The sequence below is a fragment of the Heptranchias perlo genome, chromosome 4 (assembly GCF_035084215.1).
Source record: "Heptranchias perlo isolate sHepPer1 chromosome 4, sHepPer1.hap1, whole genome shotgun sequence".
Lineage (NCBI taxonomy): Eukaryota > Metazoa > Chordata > Chondrichthyes > Hexanchiformes > Hexanchidae > Heptranchias > Heptranchias perlo.
In genome coordinates, this window is record NC_090328.1 from 7,875,926 (window position 1) to 7,903,579 (window position 27,654).

Sequence of the window (27,654 nt, forward strand, 5' to 3'; positions counted from 1 at the left end):
TTCACTTCCAATAGAACTGCATATGTCATTAAATAGATATGGATTAGGAAGGCTTTTTGGCACATCTTAGTTTATCTATAAAACCCTGCAATCCCCCCATCACATCATTTCAGCGTCTCTTAAGATTCCACTACTCTACCCAGAAGTCCATTGCATGTGTTGATCAATCCCTGCATGAAGAACTTCCTGACATTAATCCTTAATTTACCTTTTGCCATCATATATTATAATCTGATTTTGTCCATGATTTTAAAAGCTTGATCATCTTTCAGCATACATGGCAATTCTTGTTCTTGCGAGAATTCCCACCTATTGGTAGACAGAGTCCACAATCCCTGCCATTAGCAGCTGGGCTTAGGGAGGAACGGAATGAGGGGAAGAGGGGCTTGGTCCATGCTGATTTTTGTTAGCAAATCCAAAATGCTATCAGTGTGAAGCGCTGGCAGTTGGCATGTATGTGTTATCGGCATCACTGAAGTGGCCTAGTAGGAAGGAAAGCCCACTCAAGGATCTCCATCTTGGTGTTGGAAATAAAATTGACATATTTAAAAATACCATAAATAAGACCAATATTTTCTTGTATAAAATGTGGTATTACTTTGAACAAAAAGGGTGCTTCCATGATCCATGAGCTGTGCTCAACAGGAAAATTAGTCCAAATACAAAATAGAAGATTTATCTTTAGACTAAATGATGAATACACTCAATATGTTAGTAGTTATTGAGCAGTATGTAGCATGTTGTACAGTCAACTAACGGCTATGCCTCCTTTCCAAAACAGGATTTTTGTTACCCCAGGAAAATCAGACCAAGGCACCAGATATATGCTTCTCATGTTTACATATCCAACACTGAAAAGCCCATTGGAAGATTATTTACATTGCAATTGGTTACCCAGTGACAGACTGGCTTAGTTACAAGACTAATGCCTTCTTTAGCAGTTGGGGTCAAATTCCACACCTGCAGTTATGTCACTATGAAGGAAATGGTGGGTGTTATCTTTTGCAGGGCTGGAGAAATTCTGTTTTCTTTTGAAAAAAAAGAGCAATGTACACACATCATATTCAACAGGCATTAGGTTTGTTATCAGGCCAAGTAGGCCATTCACTCTCTTTAACACATTCCAGCTGTCACAAGAAATGCCAAACAGTCTCCTGCTAAACTTACTTTTGATGCTCAACTCACTTTTGTAAAGCCAATAAAATAAACATGGTAGATTATATTTGCAATAGATAGTACTGTGCCATCAACTTTTGATTAAATATTTGGGGAAACAACTTTGGATTTGTACCCAAATTAGAGTCAGACAATGAGATCACTGTGCGACTGGATTGCTATACTACCATCACTTTTGGACAAATAGTATTCAACTCACTTCAGGAAATGTATAGTAAAACTGCTGATGTTATAGTTCAGGCTTTTCTCCAATATTTTTGTCTAGGGTTCATAATTAAAGGTAGTTTCCATAATCAGACCAAATCTCATATGAACCAAAAGCATACCCGTGAACATGCTGTGCATGGGTTAGCATGCCCATATCTAACAATTAATCCCTCATCATTATCACTGGAGAATGCATGTGACTCCTACCATGTTCTCCTGTCTTTCTAAAAAGGACAGAAATAACATGTTGTCACACCAATGCTTACAGGCTAAATCTATTTGTTAGATCATAGAATCATGGAAAGGTCACAGCATGGAAGGAGGCCATTCAGCCCATCGAGTCCGCGCCGGGTCTATGCAAGAGCAATCCAGCTAGTCCCACTCCCCCGCCCTATTCCCGTAGCCCTGCACATTTTTTACTTTCAAGTACTTATCCAGTTCCTTTTGAAAGCCATGATTGAATCTGCCTCCACCACCCCTTAGGCAGTGCATTCCAGATGCTAACCACTCGCTGTGTAAAAAAGCTTTTCCTCATGTCACCTTTGGTTCTTTTACCAATCACCTTAAATCTATGCCCTCTGGTTCTTGATCCTTCCACCAATGGGAACAGTTTCTCTCTATCTACTCTGTCTAGACTCTCCATGATTTTGAAAACCTCTATCAAATCTCCTCGCAACCATCTCTGTTCCAAGGAGAACAACCCCAGCTTCTCCAGTCTATCCACGTAATTAAAGTCCCTCATCCCTGGAATCACTCTAGTAAATCTCTTCTGCACCCTCTAAGGCCTTCACATCTTTCCTAAAGTGCCATGCCCAGAACTGGACACCATACTCCAGTTGTGGCCAAATCAGTGTTTTATAAAGGTTCATCATGACTTCCTTACTTTTGTACTCTGTGCCTCTATTTATAAAGCCCAGGATCCCGTATGCCTTTTTAACCGCTTTCACAACCTGCTCTACCAACTTTGTGCACATATACCCCAAGACCTCTCTCTGTTCCTGTATCCCTTTTAGAGTTGTGCCCTCTAGTTTATATTGCCTCTCCTCGTTCTTCCTATCAAAATGTATCACTTTGCATTTTCTGTGTTAAATTTCAACTGCCGCGTGTCCGCCCACATAGCCTGTCGATATCCTCTTGAAGTCTATCACTATCCTCCTCACTGCTCACTATCCTTCCAAGTTTTGTGTTATCTGCAAATTTTGAAATTCTGTCCTGTGCACCCAAGTCCAAGTCATTAATATATATCAAGAAAAGCAGTGGTCCCAGCACTGACCCCTGGGGAACGCCACTGTATACCTCCCTCCAGTCCAAAAAACAACCATTCACTACTAATCTCTGTTTCCTGTCCCTTAGTCAATTCTGTATCCATGTTGCTACTGCTCCCTTTATTCCTTGGGCCGTAATCTTGATGACAAGCCTACCATGCAGTTCTTTATCAAATGCCTTTTGAAAGTCCATATACACCACATCAACTGCATTGCCCTCATCTACCCTTTCTGTTACCTCATCAAAAAACTCTATCAGGTTAGTTAAACACGATTTGCTTTTAACAAATCCATGCTGGCTTTCCCTAATCAATCCACACTCGTCCAAGTGACTGTTAGTTCTGTCCCAGATTATCGTTTCTAAAAGTTTCCCCACCACCGAGGTTAAACTGACTGGCCTATAGTTGCTGGGTTTATCCTTACACCCTTTTTTGAACAAGGGTGTAACATTTGCAGTTCTCCAGTCCTTTGGCACCACCCCTGTATCTAAGGATGTATGGAAGATTATGGCCAGTACCTCCGCAATTTCCACCCTTACTTCCCTCAGCATCCTAGGATGCATTCAATCCGGACCGGGTGACTTATCTACTTTAAATACAGCTAACCATTCTAGTACCTCTTCTTTATTAATTTTTAGCCCATCCAGTATCTCAACTATATCTTCCTTTACTGAGACTCTGGCAGCATCTTCTTCCTTGGTAAAGAAAGATGCAAAGTCTCATTTAGACCAGGCCCTCTGCCTCCATGAGTAGATCTCCTTTATGGTCTCTAATCGGCCCCACTCCTCCTCTTACTACCTGTTTACTATTTATATGCCTGTAAAAGACTTTTGGATTCCCTTTTATGTTGACCGCCAGTCTATTCTCATACTCTCTCTTTGCTCCTCTTATTTCCTTTTTCACTTCCCCTCTGAACTTCCTATATTCTGCCTGGTTCTCACTTGTGTTATCAACCTGACATCTGTCATACAGCCCTTTTTTCCACTTCATCTTACTCTCTATCTCTTTTGTCATCCAGAGAGCTCTGGCTTTAGTTGCCATACCTTTCTCCCTCGTGCGAATGTACCTAGACTGTACCTGAACCATCTTCACTTTAAAGGCCGCCCACTGTTCTATTGCAGTTTTGCCTGCCAATCTTTGATTCCAATTTAACTGGGCCAGATCTGTTCTCATCCCACTGAAATTGGCCCTCCTCCAATTGAGTATTTTTACTTTAGAGTGGTCTGTGTCCTTTTCCATAGCTATTTATTTACAGGTGTGATAATACCAATTATACACAGCACAACACTGAAACTGAGGAGATGCATCGTGAAACTAACCGCAGGGTATGACCCATAGCCATGGTGCTGACCCAAAGATAGTTAAAGTAAAAAAAAATCCTTAGTAGCTTTGTTACTGCAGTCAGTTAATTGCAGATTAATCAATTGCAGTAAGGAAACCTGGCACTTTAAAAGTCTCCAACACTGGGCTGTACCCAGCATTACTAAGGGTAGAAATATGAGAATAATTTTGCATTTGAGGGCAGGCATATTAACATTCAAGGCACAATGTTGTGTGCAGAGAACATGAATGCTACTTCAACCAAGGAGTTTGGACCTTTAATAGAACTAAACATTACAGCACCATACCAGTTCTTATTCAGTTTAAAGGCCTTATTATTGATTTTAATATTTCAGAACTTAACTATAGCTCCCATTTTTTCTCAGGCAGAAGGTGCTGGCAATGTGGGAGGTGAGTGGGTTGGTGCTAAGGGTGGGGACCCTCCTCCCCCCTCCGTCGGAACATTGTACAAATGGGGTGGTCTCTACCCTTAGCGTTGACAAATAATATGCTGCATTTCATTATAGTATTTCCTGGTAATTCCATTATATTTACATGAACATTTTTGTTAAATTCTATCAGTGGGTTGATTTGTTCCAGGTAAATAACTTCACGGTGCAAGTTTCTGTGAATAGAATTACAATATCATACTGTGGCCTGGAAATAATGCCAAAGTACTGGACTAAACATCATGGGCATGATTTTAGCTCGGAGCCAGGAATCCAGCGCACTGGTAGATATTTGCGTAGGGAACCAAGAAGCTAAATGAGTGCGTCGCAATGTGTGATTGTAACTCAACTGAAGGTTAGTATTTGTGCTTCCGGGTTTCCCATGCGCCAGGCAGCCAGATTGACAGGCTAGTTGCTTGTCGGGAGGGAAAGGAGCCATGAATCGGAGAGGGAGGAGAGAGGGAAAGAGAGATCGTGGGTTGTGGAAAAAATCGGAAGGGTGGGGGAACGTGACGACATCGGGTGGGCCTTGGAGAAGATTGGGGGGGGGGGGGGTCCACCATCGGTAGTGAGGGGAGGTCCAGCGTCGTGGGGGATCCAGCGTCGGGGGAGGGAGGCCAATTGCGGGGGTCCGATCACGCTAGGTGAGCTTGTTGGGCCTGCATGAAGCAGTCCTGCCCCACCTGGCAGTGCAATAAAGGCACTCATCTCATGGATCCGGCCCTTCCTGCCTGCTTTCATCTGATGTGAATCAGAAGGAATGGGAAACCCAAACAGGTAAGGTTAAATTTGTTTGACATTTCTAATACAGAAAAAATTAAGTTCCTCAACTATCACAATGAGGTACATTGCACTTTAAGTATCGGCCCGCCGACTTTAAGCGGGGACGGGACTTCTGGGTTTCTGTTGCGCGGGCGTGCGCATCCAAAGTGCGCCTGGTTTGAACCCGGAAGTGGGCGCGTTGGAGCTGGTATGTGGCCCCCCTCAAAAAATCAACTATTTTTACAGCCCACCCGCCCCCAACCCACCCATTCTTGAAGGTTAAAATTACCCCCATACATCTGCCTTGACTGAACTGCTGATGTTGATCTTTAGTGACTGCTACCTGGGTGGGTTAACCAAGAAAAAGCATAAATTCTAATAAATTCATTTGGGGAAAATTTCCCGAGAAAATGAAACAGTGAAGGAAGATGTGGGAGGTAAAACTTTCTTTTTAAATAGTTGATGAAACTTACATATTTTTGACGCAGTTATGAAACCAGTATGTTCTGCATAACAACTGAGGGAACTTTAATCTTTTGAGGAATGACGGATTCCTTGGACACTTATTTCCAAAACAAATGCTGTCATCTAACATCTGCAAGAATTTATCATACAATCTGTGGTGCCAGCAAGGAAAAAACTATGAAGGAAATTTAAACAATAACAGTGAATGTTGTTAATACCCCCTGGGCTAAACTTACGAAAGTTGGGGATAGCCGCTGCTTATGATTAAAATATTTTTCAAGTACATTAACTTACACTCACTGATCACCACAGTTTCTAAACGCGAGAGGGGTGATTTTAACCCTACGCACCCATCAGAAACCGGGTAAGTGGGCAGTTAAATTCCCCAGTTACTTACCCATGCTGAAGCTGCTGGGAATTGACAAGTTTCAATTTTACCTGCTCTGAGCATGCGTCAAAGACACACACCCAAAGCCGGCAGGGTCATTTTTTAGCATGTGCGTGGCGGATCCCTGACCTCATTGGGACATGACTGCAATTTTTACTAGGAGGCCTGAGTAGGAAATGGCAGTCAGTTTCCCGCCAGGCTAACCCAGTGCGGGACTGGATAGGGGGCAGAAGCAGCGCTTTCAGCCTCAAAAAGAGACACCAGAGTAGCATGGCACTACTTTGATTTTCCAGGCTTCCACTGGCACAGGCACCACCAACGCACTCTTGTAGGCATGGACTGCCTGCCCTGAGATGATCTCGTCCCTGTAATTTGAGACAGAGCCTGGGTCTTCCTCTATCGGCACACTTAGGTCCCGCTGCACTGCCCTCTTGCTGATGGAGCAGGGCCTCCTTGTATCTAAAAAGGATTCCCTCACAAAACGTTCTCTTTTTGAGACTGGAGGCTTAGTTTATCTGGTCATTCCTCATGGATCAACCCTCCAAGAATAGAAATTAGCATCATTGCTTTCCTCCGTAATGCCCTAAAGCTCCATTTATGTCGCATCCACCAGAATTCGTAACATCATGGAATCTTATAGCACAGGAGGAGGTCATTCGGCCCATCATGCTCTTTGAAGCAGCTGGCCAATTTTTAAAAATTTGTTCATGGGATGTGGGCGTCACTGGCAAGGCCAACATTTATTGCCCATCCCTAATTGCCCTTGAGAAGGTGGTGGTGAGCCGCCTTCTTGAACCGCTGCAATCTGTGTGGTGAAGGTTCTCCCACAGTGTTGTTAGGTAGGAAGTTCCAGGATTTTGACCCAGTGACGATGAAGAAACGGCGATATATTTCCAAGTCGGGATGGTGTATGACTTGGAGGGGGAACGTGCAGGTGGTGTTGTTCCAATGTGCCTGCTGCTCTTGTCCTTCTAGGTGGTAGAGATCGTGGGTTTGGGAGGTGCTATCGAAGAAGCCTTGGCGAGTTGCTGCAGTGCATCCTGTAGATGGTACACACTGCAGCCACTGTGCGCCGGTGGTGAAGGGAGTGAATGTTTAGGGTGGTGGATGGGGTGCAAATCAAGCGGATTGCTTTGTCCTGGATGTTGTCGCGCTTTGAATTCAATTGATTTGGCCTATTCTGTTTATTGCTGCTTCACATTGTTTAGCCATGGTGAGATAATACTAAACTGTGTGCTTACATCCAACTAGGCAGAAGAATGACTGCAGCCTTATTTATGGCAGCTTCTATAATCAAATTTTGTGAGGAAGCTGAAAGCTGGGAAACAGAACAATTTTCCATTGAAGATTACAACAACAACTTGCATTTATATAATACCTTTAATATAGTAAAACATCCCAAAGTGCTTCACAGGAGCATTATCAAACAAAGTTGACGCTGAGCCACATAAGAAGATATTAGGACAGGTGACCAAAAGCTTGGTCAGAGAGGTAGGTTTTAAGGAGGAGAGAGAGATAGAGGCGGAGAGATTTAGGGAGGAAATTCCAGCGCTTAGGGCCTAGGCAGCTGAAGGCACGGCCGCCAATGGTGGAGCGATTAAAATTGGGAATGCACAAGAGGCCAGAATTCGAAGAGCACAGAGATCTCGAAGGGTTGTAGGGCTAGAGGAGGTTACAGAGATAGGGAGGGGCGAGGCCATGAAGGGATTTGAAAACAAGGATGAGAATGTTAAAATTGAGGGGTTGTCGGATCGGGAGCCAATGAAGGTCAGCGAGCACAGGTGTGAAATGCATTACCAGGTCATATGCACAGCATGGCCAGACAGCGATCAAAATTTCCTCTGCACTAACCCAACGATGGGGTTAAATTTCTGCAGGGGTTCTCCCAATCATCCGCTGTAAAGTTTATGCGGTTTCTTTGGGGTTTCTGCTGATCTTCTCCTAAAGTTATGGCGGATGATCGGGAGAAACCCAACAGAAATTCAAACCCAAAGCACCTCAGCTTAGACTCAGTAAAGATACCCCTATTCTACCACTATGACATTTCCAGGTCCCACAGCAGCCATCCTTGGTCTTCTCCGAGTGATATATGTAACAAATTGGAGATGGTTCTGGTGCCGATTGCAAACTGGTTGAAACTGCAAAAGCAAGTAAGGAGAGGGGGAAGTTAATTCCATCAGATTTGGCTGGATTCAAACCCAAGTCCTAGCAATGTAATGACAGCATGCTAGTCCACTGCACCACTCAGTCTACTCCTATGGTAGGCTGTAGTGCCACAGTGATTGCTCGCTTGTAACAGAGTGAGATGTAGGGAATGAAGGGAAAGCAGTCAAAAGAAAGTCATTCAAGTGGAACAATGTGCCAACAAGATACTACACACACCAAGCTAGACAAAATCTGAAACTCATCTCAAATCAGGCTTGTAGAAACTGAGTAGTAAGGTAACCCTGAGCACTTGTTTTCCAACCTATTGATAGTAAAGTGAGTGGTCTTAACTAGGTCAGAAATGCATATCACATCCCACAAAATGTCTACTGGAGGGCTGCGGCCAGCAGAGCACCATGCTACATGTATTCTGGTCATGTTTTCAAATTCAATTCTTTTTGAAGGTGACCCACAAGGATGATGATTATCTTGCAAATGCAGCTGAACAAACCCCCATACCTGGTAAGCCAACTCACTAATGTTGTAAGAATCTTCTTTCTCACCCACAGAGTATAAGCTAATATAACTCTTACTGCTGGCTGCAAGAAGGTGCATTCCTTCACTATATGACTCAAATATTTCTGGAACTTATCCCTATCCAATTGGAATGACTGGTGGTTGGCCTCCGACTGAAACTGGGAAAATACCAAGTAGTCTAGAGCCCATTCCTGGAAGCTCGCTTAGGACAACCCCTCTCCCCTCTTCCCCACCCACCCCCATGCTTCTACTCCTGCCTGCAAATATCCAAACAATCTTCCAGGAGGAGAAGATAGACAATACAAGAATAAGAAATGAAGCCAGCAGCAGTGACCCACCCAAAACCAGGCAAAAATGATGCAAACCTGGATACTAGATAACTACAAGGAAGAAAGGATAGAAGGATATGTTGATAGGGTGAGATGAAGTAATGTGAGAGGAGGCACGAGTGGAACTGCATGATCCTATTGGGCCGAACGGCCTGTTTCTGTGCTGTAAAACTCTATGTAACTGTTATGTAAAACGATCAAGAACCCTTGCTCCCAGTGCATGCATAACCATGGCAAGAAACCTACTGAATCAATGTAATTCTCATGCAAGTACTGTGTAATCAAAATGCACAATGGTTTTAAAATATGTATGGGGATGTAAGCTCTTGAAAAAAGGTGAGAATAGCTGCAGTTGCAGGTTTACTCCCCTCTCTTGAAACAACTTCTACATCCAAGCTATCTCCCTCTATCAGGGGAGTAGGACAGTTTGACCTGCAGATATCTTCAAATTGAATGCTGTGTCTTGGATAACCGACCAGGAGTTAGAAACAATCTGTGAAGATACTCCTTCCTAATCAATTTCTCACAAGATCATATTTGTCATCATTACAGATATTTTAGTATTTAAAAAAAATATATATTTGTACTCAGCAAGGTTAGCCCACGTAAAATGAACACTTTCCCATTTCAGCCATCAGGTATCTGTATTGAGCACTCCTTGGCCAGGATTGTAATATACAAAGCAAAGCTTCCTGCAATTTACTTTATGCAAAAGGGTGAATTTTTCAATTTCCCACACCAGCCATTCTTATTGCCCAAGTAAGATTCCCAATTTAGTGCCGCACTGTGTCAAATTAGTGGTAGTTCTGTGCTCTGAGCCCATGAAAGCATCTAATCTTATTTCACATAGAAGACCTACAACTAGCAAGAGACCATCCTATTGCTGTGGGCTGGATTCAAACCAAAATCTGAGAAGTGGAAGGACAATGTGCTTAGGCAATGTTTTGATTTATTTTTGAACCCCAAATGGAGCATATCCCCTGACTCTATTTGGAGCCAACAAAGGGAAACAAATTATGCAATTTTTTTGTTTTGGCTGGGCTAATACATTTGCCATAGTAAATGCTTTATATACATTATATGTATTCCATTCATAGAATCATAGAATAATAAGCACAGGAGGAGGCCATTCAGCCCATTGTGCCTGTACCGGCTCTCTGAAAGAACTATTCAAATTAGTCCGATTCCCCTGCTCTTTCCCCATGGCCCTGTAAATTTCTTTCCTTCAAGTATTTATCCAATCCCCTTTGAAAGGTATTGAATCTGCTTCCACCACCTTTTCAAGCAGTGCATTTCAGATCATGACAACTCGCTGCGTGAACATTTTTTCCTCATGTTGCCTCTGGTCCTTTTGCCTATTAACATAAATCTGTGTCCTCTGGTTACCGACCCTTCTGCCACTGGAAAAAGTTTCTCCTTATTTACTCTATCAAAACCCTTCATGGTTTTCAACAACTCTATCAAATCTCTCATTAACCTTCTCTGGAGGGTCTAATGAGGCACCCATCACTGCTTCATTATTAGCAGCAAACCTAACTTCCCCATCTTCCTTTCTCACCAACGTTCATGACCAGATTACCCACAGTTGGCTAATCTCACCAACCTCCTTACGCCCCGCTCATCCCACCCACCACTGGTCCCTTAGACCCTGCCAGTAGATCAACAATCTCCGCTCTCCTCCACATTTCCCTCCAGAATGTCCATTCACTCATGAATAAGGCCATTGCCATCCACGACTTTACTGTGGCTGACTGCATTGACATCATGGTTTTGACAGAAGCTTGGCTCATGGATGGGGATAATTTGCCCCTTTCTGAAGCCACCCCATCTGGCTATACTTTTTACCACCTGCCTCGCCCAAACCGTTGCGGTGGCAGTGTGCCCCATATCATTAAATCACACCTGGGTCTCTCCCTCTACTCCTCTGGCACCTTCTCCTCCTTTTGAGTATTTCACCCTGTTCCATCCCTTCGCCGCACCTTTAAAATCCAGGTTCTCTACCACTTCCCCAAGCCACCCAGAGTTTCCCACTGAGATGTACTCACTCCTTTCCTCCCTTAGCCTCTGCACTGAGCGACTCATCCTCACTCCATCTCAACTCACCTTGCCCTCTCTCCTTTGATTTCACTGCCCTTGTGTTCTCTCAACCTTTTCTTCCATATAAACTCTCCTACCCATATTCATGTCCATTTCCTCAATCTTGCCATCTCACATTATCTCTCTACTCCCATCGCCTCGATCACAGACAAAGCCATTTTGGACCACTTCCTTCTATTCCTCACCAATCCTATCGCCTACCCCCTTTTTTAATTCGTTCATGGAATGTGGGCATCGCTGGCAAGGCCAGCATTTATTGCCCATCCCTAATTGCCCTTGAGAAGGTGATGGTGAACCACCTTCTTGAACTGCTGCAGTCTGTGTGGTGAAGGTTCTCCCCATAGTACTGTTAGGTAGGGAGTCCCTGGATTTTGACCCAGCGACGATGAAGGAACAGCGATATATTTCCAAGTCAGGAGGGGAACGTGCAGGTGGTGGTGTTCCCATTCGCCTGCTGCCCTTGTCCTTCTAGGTGGTAGAGGTCCCGGGTTTGGGAGGTGCTGTCGAAGAAGCCTGGGCGAGTTGTTGCAGTGCATCTTGTAGATGGTACACACTGTAGCCACGGTGTGCCATTGGTGGAGGGAGTGAATGTTTAAGGTGGTGGATGGGGTGCCAATCAAGCAGACTGCTTTGTTCTGGATGGTGTTGAGCTTCTTGAGTGTTGTTGGATCTGCACTCATCCAGGCAAGTGGAGAGTATTCCATCACACTCCTGACTTGTGCCTTGTAGATGGTGGAAAGACTTTGGGGAGTCAGGAGGTGGGTCACTCGCTGCAGAATACCCAGCCTCAGACCTGCTCTTGTAGTCACAGTATTTATATGGCTGGTCCAGTTAAGTTTCTGGTCAATGGTGACCCCTCAGGATTTTGATGGTGGGGGATTCAGCGATGGTAATGCCGTTGAATGTCAAAGGGAGGTGGTTAGACTCTCTCTTGTTGAAGATGGTTACTGCCTGGCACTTGTCTGGTGCGATTGTTACTTGCCACTTATCAGCCCAAGCCTGGATATTGTCCAGGTCTTGCTGAAGATGGTTGCAAACGCTTCAGCCTTGTCTTTTGCACTCACTTGCTGGGCTCTGCCATCATTGAGGATGGGGATGTTCACAGAGCCTTCTCCTCCTGTTAATCGTTTAATTGTCCACCACCATTCACAACTGTTTGTGGCAGGACTGCAGAGTTTTGATCTGATCCTTCCAACACCACTTCCTTCTGTGTCCACCCCTAGAAAGAAAACTCTTCCCAAGTCACTTATAACAGCACTTTCAAACTCCCAATTGCCTAGCTTTTAGTTCTCCATTCAGCACGGTACTTCTGCAACAGTTGATCTGCTCAATCGCTCCCTTACCTTTGCCTTTGATGCCCTTGTCCCCAGTAAAACCCTTGCTTTTTCCTATCCTGGTCTTTCCACCTGGTATGGCTCCCTCAAGTCCATTGTCACTAGATGTGTCCATTTAAAATAGCATGACCAGTATAATAATTAGCTTCTAATAGACCCTGGAGGGCACAGCAATTATTCCTGCTGATCTTAAAGGTCAAAATAAATGACACTAAGCTTCATTTTACTAGTGGAATAATACACAGTGCATTACCTGGCATAATGCTCCTGTCTGTTCCCACTGTGAGTATTTGTTAGCAGCTGTAGTTGTAATGAATGTTCTCAGTATGGGTTCTCGCTCCTGATTGCTATTCAATGGGCCCTGCTGGAGATATGTCAGCTCGGGTGAACACATCAGGGTCAGGCTGGGCTCCTGTGCCCCCATGAATATCGTGTCCACATATATCCGGACTCACTTGAGCGAGGTGACCAGCGAATATTGGACCCCAGTGAAGAGTTAATACCAGCGTGGGGGAGGTGTAATTTCACTATTATGCTGTGGCTCAGTCTGCAAAACACTGACTTTGTGTTTAAGCCCCACTCCAGAGTCCTGAGCACAAAATCTAGGCTAACACTCCAGTGGAGTACTGAGGGAGTGCTGCACTGTCAGAGGTGCTGTCTTTCCAGTGAGACCTTAAACCGAGGCCCCATCTGCCCTCTCAGGTGGACGTACAAGGTCCCACAGCCGCTATTTCGAAGAAGAGCAGGGGAATTCTCCTCGGTGTCCTGGGCCAATAATTATCCCTCAACCAACATCAGTAATACAAAAAAAAAATACAAGCTCTTTAGTCTAAACAAAAGAACGTTTAGTTACTTATAATTATTAATTCCCCCCCACAAAATGCCACACGAAAATCATCAAAAAGATAAAGCATCCCATTGAGCGCTGATGCCGATTTTAAACCGTTTTATAGCGCGCCCGCGCGCCGGACCGTTAGGGGGCGCGCGCGCGCCAGACCGTCGCGCGTGTGTGTGTGGTGTGTGTGTGTGTGTGGGGCGCGCGCGCGCACGCGCAGAAGGGGGGGGGTCAATCGGCGTCGCGCAATCGGCGGGGAGGGGCGAGAATAGTGCAGGAATCTGACCAATGAAATTAACGCATCTTAAAAGAAAACTTACAGTCGCACCTCCCCCCCCCCCCCCTCCCGCCCCTATGCAGCTTCCCGGTCCAATGAGAGAGGACGATGTTAGCGATTAGCCGTCTGCGTTGTCGTCGTCGTCGTCGTCGCCTTCCTCTTGAGCCGCTGTCGCCGCACCCATGTCAGCCTGTTTGTAGTAGAGAGGCGGAGTTAAAAGAGGAGGAGGAGGGGGGTGATAAGAGAGAGAGAGAGAAAAAATAAGAAAGAAGACGGGGCAGCTCGGGGTGTCTTAGGGAGAAAAGAAAAATAATATTCCCCCCCCCCCCTCACACCCCCCTCCTTCTCTCCTCTCGTATATGAAAAAAATAAATACAAAAACCACCAAGTCACCTCAAATAAAGAATCGCGGCATTTCTCACGTTGGAAAGGTAAGAAGCTGCAGCGAGGGCCGAGCAAGCGGGTTGTGGTCAAATGTAAATCCGGCGGCTGGGCTGCTGCAGCGAGCAAGCTGACGGCCGCTGGAGCTGAGCGTCCGTGTGTTTAGGTGATGTTATTATCTCTGTCTCGATGGATCTTCTGTGTTGGTTTTATTTCGAGCTGTGAACCTTATTCTGAATCGATTCAATTGCTATGTACTGTTAACATCCATTACTCCTCCCTCCCCTCCCCGGGTAATGCTGCATTTTCCCCTCACCACCACTACGGTTACTTAGCTTCGTGCAAAAAGCAATTTATTTTTTGAACTTATTTGCATGAAAAAAAAAACCCACACACACAACTACCCTGCTGCTGCATCCTGTCTTGTGTCCTCTGGTTTGTATTGTATGCGTGTGTCAGTAAATTGGATTACTGCATTATGAAATATGACAGGGTGTACGAGGTAGATAAACATAATCGCGATTTAGTAGTTGTTGCCATCCAGGAGGGGGAGGAAAAATAAAAGCCTTGTAGATCTTACGGAGTATATGATTAGTAACTCTTTAATCGAGGAGATTCAGAGGCAGAGAAGTCGAAGAGACGGTGCCCTTGCATTTTACGTTTTCGCAATTCACCCCAACTGCATTTTCTGGTTTCGAGGTAATGCTGTTAGTTTGTATGATCTGTCTATGTATTCTGGTTTGTCATTGCTAAATATTATTGACTAAATACATTTGATTGAATGTTTCTGTTTATAAGGTTTAGCATCACTGATGATCTGTCAATGTAATTTCTATGCTTTAGTGCAGTGTGTGTATGTAAGGGCCCCTGGGATGAGGTTTGCTTCATATTTTTGGTCTTTCGGGTCTGAGTGGCAGTCCTGACTGACGCTGGACATTGTCATTAATATGAATAAGATGGGGGTGGGGGATGCACAGTACCATGTACTTCAGTGGGTGGGACCATTATTGGCCTTGGATAACCAGAGAATGATTATCAGATGAGTGAGGTTATGTTGAGAGTAATCCCAAAATAAGAAAATGGCTTGATATTAGTTCCTTTCCCTTCCTTCTCCTCTTCTTTCCCCCCCCCCCCCCCCACAACAACAACTTACATTTATATAGCGCCTTTAATGTAGTAAAACATCCCAAGGCACTCCTCGGGAGCGTTATTGAACACAATTTGACAGTGAGCCACATTAGGACGTATGTATTAGCCCAGATGACCAAAAACTTGGTCTAAGAGGTAGGTTTTAATGAGCGTCTTAAAGGGGGAGAGCGAGGCGGAGTTTTAGGGAGGGAATTTCAGAGCTTAGGGCCTACGCAGCTGAAGGCACAGCCGCCAATGGTGGAGTGATTTTAAAATCGGGGATGCGCAAGAGGCAAAACTTGAAGGAGCCCAGAGATCTTGGAGGGTTGGAGGGCTAGAGGAGATTACAGAGATAGGGAGGGGCGAGGCTATGGAGAGATTTGAAAACAAGGACGAGAATTTTAAAATCAAGGCGCTCCTGGACTGGGAGCCAATGTAGGTCAGGCAAAAAAAGTCTGTGACTTTTAATAATAATTACAGAACGCGGGAGGCCATTTGATGCATTTTGCACATCCTAAGGAAACCTCTGCCCCCCCCCCCCCCCCCCTCATCACAGCATCTAACTGCCTCTTGAAAAATGTCCAGAGTTTTTGCCTCTGTTACCTGATCAGGATGACCATTCCAGGTATTAATGATGCTGCATGAAGAAGTGCTTTCTGACAGCAATCTTCAACTTGCCTTTTAATAGTTTACCCTGTCTTGCAGTGGGGCTTATTTTGAACTATTGCTCAGGGTTAATCTTTTCTATTCCATTTACTATCTGTAAGGTCCTATCTCATTGACCTGTTTTTAAGACTGAAGACTCTGAATTTTTCTAACCTTTCTTCATAATCCAGTCTGTGGACAGTAGGTAATGCTTCCTGGGCTATCTCTATACTGCTTCTGAGGCTTGAATGTTCCGCTCGTACCTCGGTGACCAGAACTGAACACATGATTCAAGGTGTGGCCTGATCAGAGCACTATATATCTTCAGCATGATGGCTTCACCTTTATCAGTAAATTGTTACAGTAGTTCCATTTGTTTCTGGATTGTATAGACTTAGATATGGGCTAAGGAGGAATTGGATTTTGTGTTTGAGACAGATAAAAATGTTCAAGTATTGGCTCGTACAGTATTTCTTGCTTTGAAGCTGCAAGACAGTGCTCCAGCTTTCACAGTTACATTAATGTGATGACCACTTAAAATTTGTAACTTTCCTGCTGGAATCCGATTTGCAGGCCCTGTGTTTGAAGCGATTCGCATGGACCAGATGGTCTACATGGGAAGGATTCCAAAGTTGTGAAATCAGCTACAAAAGAACAGTTTGACCATTTGAAATGATTTCGGATATGGGCCAAGTGCCTTATTCGTTTATAGGTTAAGTTCGTAATTCTCCGTCCTCACCCTCCCCTATGCATTGACTTTTTTTTTTCCCCCTCAACTTATTTATATAAGGGGATCGACCATGTTAACGCATCTGCAGTCAGTTGAAAATAATGGAACTTGGCTGTAACAAAATTGTTTGCAGCTGTAAGCTCTAATAATTTTAGTTTTAAGAACACATTTAAACAATTGAACCCAAAAGACCTCAATATTGCTTTCAAAATATTGAAAAGAATTGTTGTGATTTATGTTTTGTTTTAGTTACTAACTTTATATTTAGTTATAAAATGCAATTTGTAGAATTTATTTATGAATTAATGTTGCACCATCAGTATAGTTGATCAGATAATTCAGTCAATAGTTGCCTTTAGCAGATGGTTGTATGCAGCTTTAGGCTTAATCTTTTTAGCTCAGTCAGCTAGACAAAATACAGGCTTACTAGGGTTTGCTATAGAACTCTGTTTTTGCTTGCTGCCAAGTTGACCGTGTTACAGTATTTAACTATCACATTGGATACAGAAACAAGATAATTTTTTAATATATTGACTATGGTATTTTGATCCGAATTGAAGGTCGCAGGCTTCAATTACTAGATTGTTTTCATCTCTCAGAAGAGGTTGTCATTCTGTGCATTTGCCTGAGTAAGAGGTAAAGGGAAACTTGTAACTTATTTCATACACACTGACTGGTGGATCTTCCCCTGCTGTGTGTCGCTTCGTTTTGCACATTTCCATTGTTTTGATATATGTTTGTCTCTGACTTTCACTCTTCACCCCTCCCTATTTGTGTCTTCTCTCTGACTCCTCTGTACGCCACTAATACACTTTGCCACTGCCTATCTGTTTCTCCCACTTTCGTGTACTCTGCATGCCATGCTGATTCCTTCTCTGCCTTTCTCTGTCTCTTTTTCTATATGTTATATGCTCTGACCTTTTCTTCTCAAGTCACGTAGGACTCCAAATCCAATGGGAATGGGGGGAGAGGAGGGTTAAATGCTTGGCTGGGGTCTGTTAACTTCATGAGAAAGCTGAGGGCCAGGCCTTGTTCAGGAGGGACTGTGAGGCTGGAACCAGAATAGGAAGGGAAAGGGGCCAGGGTTGTAGCTCCAGCTATATTAATACTGTCTCTGTTTATTAACTCTATACTTGACTATTCCAATGCTCTCTTGGCGGCCTTCCATCTTCCACCCTCCATATTCTTGAGCTCATCCAAAACTCTGCTGCGCATTTCCTAACTCGCACCAAGTCCCATTCACCCATCACCCCTGTGTTCACTGACCTAAATTGGCTCCCGGTCCGGCAACACCTCAATTTTTTTTAAAATTCTCATCCTTGCTTTCAAACCTTTCCATGACCTCGCACCTCCCTATCTCTGTAAACTCCTCCAGCCCTACAACCCTCCGCGATCTCTGCACTCCTCCAATTCTGCCGTCGTGCGCATCCCTGATTTTAATTGCTGCACTGTTGGCGGCCGTGCCTTCAGCTGTCTAGGCCCTAAGCCCTCAATAAACCTTTCCGCCTCTCTTCCTCTCTATGCTCCTATAAACCTACCTCTTTAACCAAGCTTTTGGTCATATGTCCTAATATCTCTATGTGGCTTGTTATCAAATTTTGTTTGGTAATGCTCCTGTGAAGCTCCTTGGGACGTTTTACTACGTTAAAGGTTCTATATAAATGCAAGTTGTTAACTGATACTGAGCTACAGTTTATTGTATATAATTTTTATTGATAAGATACAGTTTTACTTCTCAATATTGTTTTGGAGTGTCTGAATTATTGCATTAATTATTGCTACCTGGGAGGAGCAACGTTTAGTACTTAGGATGGGCATAGTGTAGGTCTGAGATCAAAACTGAAGCTAGGAGCAAACAAGATCACTGCTGAAATAAAAAGTCAAGAGTTTCTGCATGTTATAGTTTTGCTTCTGATAGGTGTTATCTTTAAAACATTCAGATAACTTACCCAGCAATAAAAAAAACATCATTTATTCAGATCAGTCACATATCTAGTTCCCAACAGTCTCTATTATAGCTGCTATCCCGAATGTCTCACAAGATCCCCTACGCCGGACTCATTTTAGGCCAAACTCTGCTTGGTTATAGGCTGAACAATGCCTGCTGTTCACTTTACTACAGTTCAGCCCAGATTTTATTCTTTTGGTAGTTTAAAAAAAAATTCAAGAATAAATATTTGGGCTACACTAACATTGCAACAGCAGAGTGAGATTTTGTAAGGCATAAAAATGGCAGTCTCCTAATTGTCATAGGTTGCAAACTGAGTTGGAGCATGTTCAGAACATGGGAAATATTGGCAAGAAAGCCCTGGTAGAATCTCTGGCTGCAGAGAACATGGCGGGTCTATGTGAAGGAACGTTATTACAGGGATTTCTAAGATAAAATAGGTTTATGGTTAAGGTTTATGGCTTAGGTTTATGGCTTTGAGAATTTTTTTGTTTATTATGTATATACAAGTCTAAAAGTTAAATTTAAGGCAATGACTTGAAAAGCTACATGGTTGCCGAAAGGACAGTTTTTTTTCCCCAGAGATCTGATTGGTTTTGTATGTTCGGTTTGTGAATAATAGTCTTGGAAAACAAATTGAGTAATTTGGATTTGTGCTGGTTGATGATTTCTGGCGGTTAATATGGCAGATAATGGTTATTTCAACCAGTCCTGAGTTTTCACCCTATGGATGCATAACATCTTTGAGGTATGATGCTACAGTTGTGTATTAGATCTAACACCTTTTAATTTTGGATTGAGAGTTGTGCATATAGTGAAATTGTAAACCTAGTAACTCATATGTGTGCTATTTTAGTAGTTACAACTCAAGTAGGTGTACTTTGGAATTGATGAAAATCAGTGATCCGTTTATCAGTGTTGCTTTTTGCTAAATGATGAATAGATTACTTGTCCTTCAAGTTGGAGTGCCCTTGTGTGCTTGTGCTTTGTTTTCCACTTCCCAAAGTTCAGGGCAATGGTCTAATGTTACTTGATCTCCTATATAGTACTAAAGCACATATTGTAAAATTACGATAATATTGGAGTAGATTTTGAGTATAACCCCTTATATCTGTAGTAACTTGAGAACAGGAACACTATACAATGTAAAACACAATGCAACATTCTGCTTTAAAAGTGTTGATGTGTATCCCTTTTAAGGCTCCAAAGTCTAATCGATTTGTTTATTTTTCTCAAGTGTGATCAGACTGACCTTTTCTAATAGTTCGTGTGTGTGTATATGTATGTATGTGTAGTGGCATTATTCATCAGTATTATCATCAGGCTTGTGATTTGCCTTTAAAATTAACATTCTCTAACCTTGTTTGATATGACATCTGGAGGTAGAGTGTGCTGTAAATGCTGTCTCTCTTCCTTCATGCTTTCCCCAAGTGCAGTATTTTTATTCTGGCAGTGACCTTAGAAAGTCCAGTTTAGAGGTTAACATTCGATGTGTTGATTGAAGTTTTGAATGTTCTCTTCTGCCTCTGTATGAATTGGGGAAAACAATATTTTACTAATTGATTTACACTGTCTTTTTGTCTGTATATGGTTAATGTATTTAAATCAGATACTGATAATGGCAGTAGCAGTGAACTGAATGTACAGTGAGTTTGCACACTAAATTTGTTATTAGCATTGCAGAAAATGTTTTACTTTTAGAAACCACCACGTTCACTTCTATTTCAGATGCAAATATTGGATTTCACTCTTAAAATCCTTGTATAAAAGGATTTTAATTTTGCCTTTCTGGCTGCTATCAGCTTCATACATTTTGCATGCATGCACAAGCGTAGGAGAAGGGCTGCCAGATTATTTACTAGTTTTGGTGTGTACAGTAAATGTTCAACAGAACTACTTTAATGAATAATAGAGACCAAATAACTGCGCTATCATGACTACTGCATATATGCTGGCAAAACAAAATTATACTCTTTGGAAGTATTGTTTTTGAGATTTTGGTCATGAGTGCAAATGACATATTTATGTAAAACCATTTTTGTTCTTTCAGAATAAAGGAATACATGTTGGGCTATTAAGGTTTTTTGGGAGGTAGCTTTTATTAATTTTCTGAGTTCCTGAATAGCAGTTTTTTTTTGAAGTCTGAAAGAACTGAAAAGTGAAATTTATATTTGCATTAAAAACATTTTAATCCATTATTGCATAAATCAGTCTTAGTGACCTCTAATTCACCCTGGGTAAGAAGGATGGCAGCAATGGATGAGTATGTTTATTAATTCGTGTAATTTGATTACCAATGTACAGTATTTGAAATGTTTTAAATTCAGAACAAATCTGTGCTTACTGTAATCAAGGACTTTTTCTGCTTTCATGTTTTATAGACATTTTGAAAATTGTAAATATCCATTATTACTGAACTTGTTCACTACTAATGCCATTTTCTTTCAACTTCCTGATTCTGCATAAACGTCGAATAGAATAGTGAGTGGAACGTTGTTAAGTGTGGTCTGGAGGAATTGAGTTAATGTTTCTTTTGTAGTCATCAAAAGTCATCTGCAAGAAATTGCTTCAGGGTGTTTTCTTCCATTGGGTTTAACTGTTTCTGCATTTGTTACAGATTTGATGGCCAGTACCATTGTCATATTGTGTAAAATGGCCTATTATGATGGCTTAGGCTATATAGATACAATATCTTGTCAGTTATCTGGCTATGTTGTGACCTTTTGCTGCCACTGGTTCAATTTAAAGTTATTGGTTTATTTTTTGGCACTTTTTAACAGATTGTATGTAACTGATGTAATTTCAGTGCCTTTGTGTGGTAGCAATTTTTTTCAACATAAATTTAATTTCAAATGCAAAGTAGCAACACAGTAGAGAAAGCATGTAAGTAAGGATTAAAGGTTTAAACTCAAGGCTTTTCTTAGCCAAATATATGGAATTGGGTCTAAAGTAAGAACACTTAGCTTTAGACATCCAGATCCATAACCTAACACTTCATTGCTGTAAAAAATTTAAAATGCTTTTATATTTTAAACTGGAGATATTACTTGCATTGTGTGTCTCCATAAATTGATTCACTACCTCCGTTTCTTGTTTGAACCAAACAAAATGCCTAAGTAAGTTGCACTTATTAGAACCAATTAAATTTTATATATGTGACTTCCTTTTCCAAATAAGCATGCTGGGAACTATAATGATTTACATATGTAGCTGTTAATTTTTTTTTCACCAGTGATTTAAATGCTTATCTTGGTATTTCAGTTTTCACTTTTTGTTTAAAAAATTGAATTGAGGTTTGGGCTTAGAATTTTTAATTTTAAAAAAGCATTATAACGCCCACCTTTTGCCTTCATTGCAGCTGTTTGACAACTACAAATAACAGACTCAAGAAATGCTGGCAGTAAAAAAAAATCCATTCCAAAGTTTTTTGCAAGCTGATGTTCCTAATAATGTTTATCGATTTATCCTTATTCAAAATTTTTGGAAGTGTAAATGTGCTGCTACACTGTCCTGACTCCATGCTTACTACTCAAACTCGAATCATGGAATTGGTACAGCACAGAAGGAGGCCATTCGGTCCATCGAGCCAGTGCCTCTTTGCAAGAGCAATCCAGTTCGTCCCATTCCCCTGTTCTTTCCCTGTAGCCCTGCAAATTTTTTCCCTTCAAATATTTATCCAATTCATTTTTGAAAGCCACAGTTAAATCTGCATCCACCACCCTTTTCAGGCACTGCATTCCAGATCATAACTACTCATTGCGTTTTTTTTAAAAGTTTTTTTCTCACTGTGCCTTTGGTTCTTTTGCCAATCACCTTAAATCTGTGTCCTCTGGAACAGTTTCTCTTTATTTACTTTTATCTAAACCTGTCATGATCTTGAACACTTCTATCAAGTCTCCTCTCAACCTTCTCTGCTGTAAGGAGGACAACCCCAGCTTCTCCAGTCTATCCATGTAACTGAAGCCCCTCATCCCTGGAACCGTTCTAATAAATCTTTTCTACACCCTCTCTAGGGCTTTCACATCCTTCCTAAAGTGTGGTGCCCAGAATTGGACACAATACTCCAGTTGTGGCCAAACCAGTGTTTTATAAAGGTTCAACATAACTTCCTTGCTTTTGTACTCTATGCCTCTATTTATAAAGCCCAGGATCCTGTACATTTTTATAACCGTTTTCTCAACCTGTCCTGCCACCTTCAAAGATTTGTGCACATGATCCCCAAGGTCTCTCTTGCACCCCCTTTAGAATTGTACCATTTAGTTTATATTGCCACTCCTCGTTCTTCCTACCAAAATGTATCACTTCGCACATCTCTGCATTAAATTTCACCTGCCATGTCTGTCTGTCTGCCCATTCCACAGCCTGTCTATATCTTCCTGAATTACTACCCTCCACACTGCTTACTACACTTCCAAGTTTTGTGTTGTGTGTGTGTGTGTGTGTGTGTGTGTCCTCATACCGACCCCTGGGGATCACCACTATATATCTTCCTCCAGTCCGAAAAACAACCGCTCACCAATACTCTGTTTCCTATCACTTAGCCAATTTCGTATCCATGCTGCCACTGACCCTTTTATTCCATGGGCTTCGATTTTGCTGACCAGACTATTATGTTGTACTTTATCAAACGCCTTTTGAAAGTCCATATAGACAACATCAACCGCATTGCCCTCATCGACCCTCTCTTGTTACCTCATCAAAAAACTCAATCAAGTTAGTTAAACATGATTTGCCGTTAACAAATTTGTGCTGGCTTTCCTTTATTAATCCACACTTGTCCAGGTGACTATTAATTTTGTCCCGAATTATCGTTTCTAAAAGCTTCCCAACCATCGAGTTTAAAATGACTGGCCTGTAGTTGCTGGGTTTATCCTTGCACCCTTTTTTGAACAAGGGTGTAACATTTGCAATTCTCCAGTCCTCTGGCGCCACCCCCGTATCTAAGGAGGGTTGGAAGATTATGGCCAGCACCTTTGCAATTTTCACCCCTACTTCCCTCAGCAACCTATGATGCATCCCACCCGGACCCAGTGACTTATCTACTTTAAGCACAGTCAGCCTTTCTAGTACCTCCTTTATCAATTTTCACCCCATCCAGTATCTAAACTACCTCCCCTTTTACTGTGACTTTGGCAGCATCTTCTTCCTTGGTAACGACAGATACAAAGTACTCATTTAGTACCTCAGCCATGCCCCCCTCCTCTTACTACCCGTTTACTATTTATATGCCTATAGAAGACTTTTGGATTCCCTTTTATGTTAGCCTAGTTAGTCAGTCTATTCTCATATTCTCTTTTTGCCCCTCTTTATTTCCTTTTTCCACTTCTCTGTACTTTCTATATTCGTCCTGGTTCTCACTTGTATTATCAACCTGACATCTCTCATACGTCCCCTTTTACTGCTTCATCTTACTCTCTATCTCTTTCATCATCCAGGGAGCTCTGGCTTTAGTTGCCCTACCTTTCTCCCTCGTGGGAATGTACCCGAACCATCTCCTCTTTAAATGGAAGAACTTCCACCACATGGACTTTTTTTTTCATTCGTTCACGGGATGTGGGCGTCGCTGGCAAAGCCAGCATTTATTGCCCATCCCTAATTGCCCTCGAGAAGGTGGTGGTGAGCCGCCTTCTTGAACCGCTGCAGTCCGTGTGGTGACTGTTCTCCCACAGGACTGCAGTGGTTCAAGAAGTCGGCTCACCACCACCGTCTCAAGGGCAATTAGGGATGGGTAATAAATGCTTGCCGTGCCAGTGACGCCCACATCCCATGAATGAATTTTTTTTACAAAAGGCCGCCCATTGTTCAATTACAGTTTTACCTGCCAATCTTCGATTCCAATTTACCCGGGCCAGATCCGCTGTCAACCCACTGAAATTGGCCACCCTCCAATTAAGTATTTTTACTGTAGATTGCTACTTGTCCTTTTCCATAACTAATCGAAACCTTATGATGCTATGATCGCTGTTCCCTAAATGTTCCCTAAATGTTCCCCCACTGACACTTGCTCCACTTGGCTCTCCTCATTCCCCAGAACAAGATCCAGCAATGCCTCCTTCCCCTTTGGGCTGGAAACATACTGATCAAGAAAGTTCTCCTAAACACACTTCAGAAACTCATCCCCCTCTTTGCCCTTTACACTGTTACCATCCCAGTCGATATTAGGATAGTTGAAGTCCCCCATTATCACTGCCCTGTAGTTCTTGCACCTCTCTGTAATTTCCCTGCAAATTTGCTCCTCTACATCCTTCCCACTAGTTGATGGCCTATAGAATACACCTAGTAACATAATGGCACCTCCTATAGTTTCTTAACTCTAACCAAATAGATTCTGTCCTTGACCCCTCCAGGACATCCTCTCTCTCCAGCACAGCAATATTCTCCTTAATCAGTACTGTCACTGCCCCCCCCCCCCTCCCTTTTTTTCCTTCCCTATCTTTCCTGAACACCTTGTATCCAGGAATATTTAGTACCCAATCCTGCCCTTTTTTGAACCAGGTCTCTGTTATCGCCATTACATCATATTCCCATGTAGCTATTTGTGCCTGCAGCTCACCAACCTTATTTACCACACTTCGTGCGTTTACACACGTGCACCCTAAACCTATTTTCGATCTTCTCGTATTCTGTTCGTCTGATCCCACCTAATACTGTATTATTCCTTACTCTAGTGCTATCTGTCTCTCCCAATCCTCTGTGCACCTTGTTTCTCCTTTCTAATGCTACAACCTGGTGCCCATCCCCCTACTAAATTAGTTTTAACCCCCCCCCCCCCCGCCGCCGCCGCCACAGCACTAGTGAAACTCCCTATGAGAACATTGGTCCCAGCTCTGTTGAGGTGCAACCCATCTGTCTTGAACAGGTCCCTCCTGCCCCAGAACTGGTCCCAATCTCCCACGATTCTGAAGCCTTCCCTCCTGCACCGTGTCTGTAGCCACGCATTAACCTGCCTTATCTTCCTATTTCTGTACTCACGTGTGGCACTGGGAGTAATCCAGAGATTACTACCCTTTTGAGGTCCTGCTTTTTAACTTCCTCCCTAGCTCCTGAAACTCTAGCCCCAGGACCTCGACTTCTGGCTTCTCCCCCCCCCCCCCCCCCCAGCAGTATGTTCTTCACCCTCTCCGTGATGTCCTTTATCCTGGCACCAGGGAGGCAACACACCATGCGGGACTCGCGTCAACCTCAAATATAATAGTTTGATAGTGAGGGCTTACTATTTGAACTGAACAGCCTTGTAACATAAATTCTTCCAAGCTTGTGAGTTGTAATGCATGGGACTGTGGTATACCAATTCCAGAAAACAGTAATTCAATAATATTTTAAAAGTATAGAAAGCTTTGACTGTTTTCCTAATATGCTTTGATCTCACACAATTCTTATAACTATAGAGGAATTTTGGTAGGTTTGCAGACATTCTAGTTGATATCTCTTGTAGTATCCTGACTCCCTTTTGGTTGGGATGATTAGTTTCCATTACATTTGTTCCATAGACAATTCCATGTGGTATGGAAGGAAGTCTAAGAGGAAATTTTTTTTTGTATGGAGGATGTGTATATGATAAATCTAGAGGCTTCCTTCCGAGTAAGTGGGGATCAGTTAAAACTCATCACCCAGCTATAACAGGGGCCTGAGATATTCCTGTTTATTCAATACCCTATTCTTTTGTCACAGGCTTATTTCAATTTAGTGGAACTTGACTTGTGCGGGCCCTCCTGGAGCAGTGGCCGCTTAAAAGTGGTCCTCTGTTACTCATTAGGCACTGCTCTGCTTTTTGAATTACTGTTTTGAACAAAAGGTTTCAGTAGCACCTACCTTTTGCTTTTTGGCAGTCTATATATTGAAAAATCATCAGCAGCGGTAGCATGTACTTTGAAAGCAACTTTTTAATTTTATAAATGAAAACAGTGTGTGTGCGTAAGTAAAATATGTAATTTTTTTTTTCTTGCCCATTTCTTCCCCCTCCTTCCTCTCTAATATGTATTGCTGAGGTACAGTTCCATAACCTTCAGTCATCCTTTGGAACTTTCCCCAAGGTAACCATTCTTAAAGCACACAAGAAAAGGCCATTTTCCCCACTGAAGCTCATCCCCCTCTAATGCCCTAACTCTCCCTATTTGGCATCCAATTGCATTTTGAACATCCCCAATGTTCTTTACTCCCTTTCCTGGTAGGTTATTCCAAACATTTGTCACCCTTAGAGTAAAGACAATCTTCCTGATATCTGTCTTAAATTTATGTCTCAAATTTCAATGCATGTCTGTTCGTTCTTTCTTGGTTTGCTTTGAAGGAATATTCTGGGATTATCTATAACCTTGTAGTATTTTAGATTTTTTTGTGGAGGTTTTCCTTAACCACCACCTTTCTAGAATTAAATATAGAGTTTCTCCAATCATTCCTGGTAGTTCATTTTCTTTAGACTTGGAATCAGATTTGGTGTCCTTGCCTTTACCTTTTCCAGTGCATTTATATCCTCTTCATTATTTGGTGAGCAGAACTGAACACCGTTATCCAATAATGGTTTGGCCCAGTATCATTTGTGAGCCTTGACAGTGAGTGTCGGAAACCTATTTGGTTATGGGGTGCTTCACAGCTGAGTCTATCCTCACCTGATATCCATACGTGTGCACTCCCAGCAGGGATCATGGGATAGCAGTCAGAAATAGGATCCCAGGTTAGATTTCTGCCATCCCCTTGCTGAGGCCAGTTGTATGAAACATAGAAACATAAAAAATAGGAGCAAGAGTAGGCCATTAGGCCCTTCGGGCCTGCTCCGCCATTCAAAATGATCATGGCTGATCGTCTAACTCAGTACCCTGTTCCTGCTTTTCCCCCATATCCCTTGATCCCTTTAGCATTAAGAAATATATCTATCTCCTTCTTAAATACATCTAATGACTTGGCCTCTGTGGTAGAGAATTCCACAGGTTCACCATCCTCTGAGTGAAGAAATTTCTCCTCATCTCGGTTCTAAATGGCATACTCCGTATCCTGAGACTGTGACCCCTGGTTCTGGACTCCCCAGCCATCGGGAACATCCTCCCTGCATCTAGTCTGTCTAGTCCTGTTAGAATTTTATATGTTTTCAATGAGATCAGCTCTCATTCTTCTAAACTCTAGTGAATATAGGCCTAGTCGACTCAATCTCTCCTCATACATCAGTCCTGCCATCCCAGGAATCAGTCTGGTAAACCTTCGTTGCACTCCCTCCATGGCAAGGACAAGCTTCCTCAGATAAGG

The 27,654-nt window shown here is 42.6% G+C and overlaps 1 protein-coding gene across 4 annotated transcripts in view; it reads left to right on the top strand.

The window, feature by feature from the left end:
- The first annotated feature begins 13,682 nt into the window (after positions 1-13,682).
- Positions 13,683-27,654, top strand: part of add1 (adducin 1 (alpha)) — a 143,374-nt gene continuing 129,402 nt past the window's right edge. The window contains exon 1 of one of the 4 annotated variants that reach the window (XM_067982427.1): positions 13,683-14,016. The gene's annotated coding sequence lies outside the window, so the exon portion shown is untranslated. Of the gene's footprint in view, positions 14,017-14,615; positions 14,666-27,654 lie in introns of those variants that run through there. The other 3 variants (XM_067982426.1, XM_067982430.1, XM_067982429.1) reach the window with 3 other exon arrangements.